The following is a 5,685-nucleotide window of genomic DNA, read 5'->3' as shown; positions in this document are numbered from 1 at the left end:
TTAATAACACACTCATGTCCGTAGACCCCTCTTACGCCAAAATCCCGTTCACCAAACATACCCCTTATCGGGCCCGAACGCCGAACAGGAACAGTAATGGTAATACACGAGTATAGCGGAATCAAGAGTCTCAATACCCAAAGATTCCCCAAGAACAGGTACCCATGGATTGTTAATTACCTCGACCAAGCCCTTGCTGACTCGATTTAATTAACTCCCCATGAGATTGAGCTCAAGTTTAACAGGAAGATCGTTGTACACACTTCCAAACGATCTCATAACAAGCGCAAGTAATAAGTTCAAGTACATAACAAGTACAAGTAATAGATTCCAGTTCATTCAGTACAGGCAAGAGAATGAGTGTGATAAAGTACACCCTCGTCTGTGATAAGTGAATATTTAACGTACATTTTGTACAAATTTGGCATGAATTTTTGGTTTGTTTTGAGAAGATTAAAGTCATATTTGAACTCTTTTGGTGATAATTGCTTAAATTTTATTTAAGGGTTCAAAACTTGATAAATGAGTGGATTAATGCGTTAATTTTGTGAGATTGTGAAGGTTATTGAAGTATGAAATTCATGCACGAGCTGAAAGAAATGTAAGGGTCATCTAGAGGACAAAGTACACAAGAAATTGGGAGCAAAAATATAGAAAAAGGAAAGAAGTGAAAAAATTGGAAAATTGATCAACACGGATCCGTGCTCGGATCCGTGTGAACAGGAGGGATCCGAGCCCTCGTCTGTTTTTCTGGAGAAGTGTATCCGAGGTCAGAACGATCTGACCTTGGATCCATCATGGGAAGTCCTCGGATCCACTGATCCGAGCTCGGATCCATTTTCACCCTCGGATCCGAGACTCGGATCTGTCTCTCTCCTCAGCAAGTGGCACAACCATTTTTCTTTACCTTTCTTATAACATTTCCAGCTATTTTGAGGGACAGAAATCGGTGGCGCATGCTTCTGCAACAAAAAGGAAGACAAAATGAGTTATTGAGAAGTCAAAACAATATATCTTTTGACTTCCTTTACAAAATCTAAGTGGTTGAAATCATGAAGGAGAAAATATTGCCTTTCTACCACCTTTTATGCAGAGACACAAGAGAGAAGTAGGAGATGACCAGACGTAGCTAGTTTTCCTGCTTGTAACATTTTTCTCTCTAGATAGGAGTTCTTGGAGAAGCATTCTTGGAGTTTTTCACTTGTAATCATATTGTGCAAGAGCATAGCAGGAATTGGAGAGCTTCATCTTCAATTGACTAAGCTTTCTTTTATCTTTCTTATACTTGTACTTTATGATGTTTTGCATTAATAAACTTGTGAGTTTGATTGTTGAATCATTCATGAGTAGCTCATTTTCTTTATCTAGGGAGTAGATGAAACTTATGGCTAAATAATATGAATTGAATGTGATTTACACTTGTTATATCCTGTATTAACTTGTCTACTTGTATAGCTGTGATTACTTGTTATTGATTGATCACCAATAGCTTGGTTATAGTTGTTATTGTTCAATGAGAATTGGTAATAACAATGGAAACACATGAGTAGAGCTTGAGTTGTATGTTCATGAAAATGGAGATACACTTAGGTGGATTATTTAGCATTTCATGAAATAAAACAGAGTAGTAGTAGTATTTCACCATGAAAATAGGGAAATCTATATTGTTTTAGGCCATTTCATCATGAAAATGAGACTTGAAAACTTTGGAAATGAATCTCTGGTTAAATAAGAATAATAGCAAGAAGAAAATCCATTCATTTGTGTTGTTTATGCCATAAGTGGAATCTACATCCCTAGAATCTTCCTTAAGTGAAATTTCTCTATTTGCATTCAGCATTTGTTAAACTAGATTTGTATATCAGATTTGTAGACTACAACAATATACTTTCTGTGCTCAAATTAATTGTAAGTCTAAATAATAGAGAAAACAAGGGCTTAGTAATTGTTTAAATTGCTCCTCGTGGGATCGACCCGATACACATCTTGTACTACAAATTGCGACCTGTATACTTGCAGTCCAACGGGTGTAAAATCGGAATTAAACTTGCATTGATAAAATAATCCCGCCAAGTTTTTGACGCCGTTGCCGGGGAGCGGCAATATTAGGGCCTAATCATCTCTATTAATTTAGATATTTTCATTATTTTTATTCAAGTTGTTGAATTAAAATTGCAAGATTTCTCTTGTTTTTGTTTGTAGTGTATGCACCGATCAAATCGAGAAGTTGCACATTTTGATCCGGAAATTGAAAGAACATTACACAGACAAAGGAGGAATACATCACATTAAGAGGAACAAGAGGTTTGGCAGCCAATAGAAGATATCTTGATAGAATTACAATTTGAGGAAGAAATGGTAGAAAATGAATCAAATAGGAGAATTCTGCGAGATTTTGCTTTACCGGGAGCACAAGGTTCTCAAACTAGCATTGTAAGGCCAACGGTAAACGCTAATAATTTTGAGATAAAACCATCACTGATTCAAATGGTACAACAATCTCAATATGGAGGTAATGCTACCAAGGATCCAAATTCTCACTTGTCAACATTTCTTGAAATTTATGATATAATTAAATTTAATGGTGTTAGTGAAGATGCAATTAAACTTCGATTGTTTCCATTTTCACTAAGGGACAAGGCTAAGGTTTGGCTACAATCTCATCCTCCAAATACTTTTACTACTTGGGATGAATTAGCTAAGGCTTTTCTTAATAAATTCTTTTCACCTGAAAAAACTGCTAAATTGAGAATGGATATAACTAGTTTCTCTCAACAGGAAGGAGAGACATTGTATGAAGCTTGGGAGCGCTATCGGGAATTGCAACGAAGATGTCCTCATCATGGTCTACCCGATTGGCTAGTAGTCCAAACATTTTACAATGGTCTCACCTATCCAACAAAGACCCATGTAGATGCTGCAGCGGGAGGAGTTTTGATGGGAAAGACAGCTGAGGAAGCTCAGCAATTGATCGAAGAAATGGCTGCTAACAACTACCAATGGGAAAACGAACGAGGTAATTCAAGGAGAACCACAGGTATGCTCGAAGTAGACACCTTGAATATGTTAAGTGCAAAAATGGATAATGTGGTTAAGATGCTTAATAGGCAAGTTGGTTCTAGTTCTAATCAAGGAGTAGTTGTTGCATGTTGTACCACTTGCGGCGGAGATCATGATGATTTTATGTGTTCTAGCAGTGAACAGGTTCAATATCTCAACAATTACAACCGTCCACCCCAAAACAATTCATACTCCAATACTTATAATCCAGGATGGCGTAATCACCCGAATTTTGGATGGAAAGATCAAGGGAACCAACAAAGACCAGTTAATCTACCGGGTTTTCAACAAAAGCAACTACTACATAAGTCCAAACCAACTTGGGAATTGACGATTGAAAAGCTAACCAATGTATCAAATGATAAAATTGAAAAGTTTGCTAGTGCCACTACTCAACGGTTTGAAAGAATTGAGGGAAGAATGGACCAACTCACCAATATGTACAGGAATGTTGAGGTCCAATTAGGCCAAATTGCTAATGCGGTTAATAATCGCAACCAAGGGAATTTACCTAGCAAGGTTGAGGTGAACCCAAAGGAGCATGTGAAGGCTATAACCCTCCGTAGTGGTAAAGAATTAGTTGAGCCGCCGGTAGTTGGAAGTGGAAGAGAGTTTGAAAAAAGAGAAAATAAGAAATTGAGTGAGTTAGAAGAGGGAAGCAAGGAAGTAAAAGGGAAAGAAAAGATGGAGAAAAATGAACTACAAATGGAAGATGCAACACCAATTCCTCCACCGGTACCATTCCCTCAAAGATTGAAGCCTTCAAGAAATGACAAAGAATTTGAGAAATTTGTCAACATTTTTAAACAATTACATATTAACATTTCTTTTGTGGATGCTATTTTGCAGATTCCTTCATACGCAAAGTTTTTCAAGGAGATAATGACCAAGAAAAGAAAGTTGGTAGATAGTGAGACAATTGCATTAACGGAAGAATGTAGTGCAATCATACAAAACAAATTGCCACCCAAGTTGAAAGATCCAGGGAGTTTCACAGTTCCTTGCACTATCGGTAATGTAAAATTTTCTAAAGCACTTTGTGATCTTGGTGCAAGTGTGTCATTGATCCCTTTAACTGTGGTTAGATAATTGGGGTTGAAAGAGCTGAAGCGTACTAACATTTCCTTGCAATTGGCTGACAGGTCTATTAGACATCCAATGGGCATATTGGAGAATATGCTCATTAAAGTACAGAAATTCATTATTCCTGTCGATTTTGTTGTTTTAGATATGGAGGAAGATGTAAATGTACCTATTATACTTGGTAGACCATTTTGGCCACTGCAGGTACAATAATATATGTCAAACGAGGTAAGTTTAAGTTTCAAATCGGTGAAGAGGAAGTGGAATTTGATTTGAGTAAAGTGGAGAAATATCCCTCTTTTACCGACCATGTTTATTCAGTTGACATATGTGATGAATTGGCATTAGAAATGAGTCAAGTTAATCTTGATAATGATTCTCTTGAACTTTGTCTTAATGGTATAGGTATACAAGAGGAACAAATTGAAGAAATGACTGAATTTTTGCAGGCACAGGTTCCTTATAAAAGGAGAAATGCATATGAGGAGTTAGGACTGAGCAAAGGGCTACCTCCACCATCATGTGAGCAAGCACCGCAGCTTGAGTTTAAACCGCTGCCTAAGCACCTCAAATATGCGTTTCTTGGAGAAAAAGAGACACTGCCTGTGATTGTAAATTCATCATTAGATGAGGAACAATTAGACAAGCTCTTACGTGTTTTGAGGAAGCATTTAAAGGCTATAGGATGGACAATTTCTGATATCAAAGGAATTAGTCCAACTATTTGTATGCACAGGATTTTATTGGAAGAGAATTCTAAACCAGTGGTTGAGACTCAAAAAAGGTTAAATCCAAACATGAAGAAAGTGGTAAGAGTAGAAATCCTTAAATGGTTGGATGCAGGAATAATTTTTTCAATTTCTGATAGTGTTTGGATTTCTCCTATTCATGTAGTGCCAAAGAAAGGGGGGATAACCATAGTACATGGTAAAAATGATGAAATGATTCCCTCTAGAGTTGTGGTTGGTTGGCGAGTCTGTATTGATTACAGAAAACTGAATGCAGCTACTAGAAAAGATCATTTCCTTCTTCCTTTCCTTGATCAAATGGTAGAGAGATTGGCCGGATATGAATTTTATTGTTTCTTGGATGATTTTTCAGGATACAATCAAATAGTCATTGCACCGGAAGATCAAGAGAAAACTACATTCACTTGCCCTTACGGCACTTTTGCATTTCGAAGGATGCCTTTTGGACTGTGCAATGCACCGCCCACCTTCCAACGATGCATGATGGCAATTTTCTCTGATTTTAATGAGAAAATTATGAAAATCTTCATGGATGATTTTTCTGTATTTGGATCTACTTATGATGATTGTCTTAATAATTTAGATCTAATTTTGCAGAGATGTGAAGAAACAAACCTTGTACTCAATTGGAAAAAATGTCACTTCATGGTTTGTGAAGGTATTGTGCTAGGCCACAAAATTTCCTCAGAAGGTATTGAGGTTGATCAAACCAAAATAGAGGTTATTGAGAGAATGTCTCTACCGACTACTGTGAAAGTGTGACGACCCCACCTCCCCCTAAGGCGAACCAGAG

At 37.1% G+C, this 5,685-nt stretch overlaps 1 non-coding gene across 1 annotated transcript; it reads right to left on the bottom strand.

The window, feature by feature from the left end:
• Window positions 1-2,742: 2,742 nt before the first annotated feature.
• Window positions 2,743-2,849, bottom strand: LOC113781861. The gene has a single exon (XR_003469760.1). It is a non-coding gene; the product is annotated as a small nucleolar RNA R71 (small nucleolar RNA).
• Window positions 2,850-5,685: the final 2,836 nt, after the last annotated feature.

This window comes from Coffea eugenioides, chromosome 8 (genome assembly GCF_003713205.1).
Source record: "Coffea eugenioides isolate CCC68of chromosome 8, Ceug_1.0, whole genome shotgun sequence".
Lineage (NCBI taxonomy): Eukaryota > Viridiplantae > Streptophyta > Magnoliopsida > Gentianales > Rubiaceae > Coffea > Coffea eugenioides.
The sequence above is the reverse complement of the archived record's forward strand: the minus strand, read 5'-3'. Positions and strand labels throughout refer to the sequence as shown.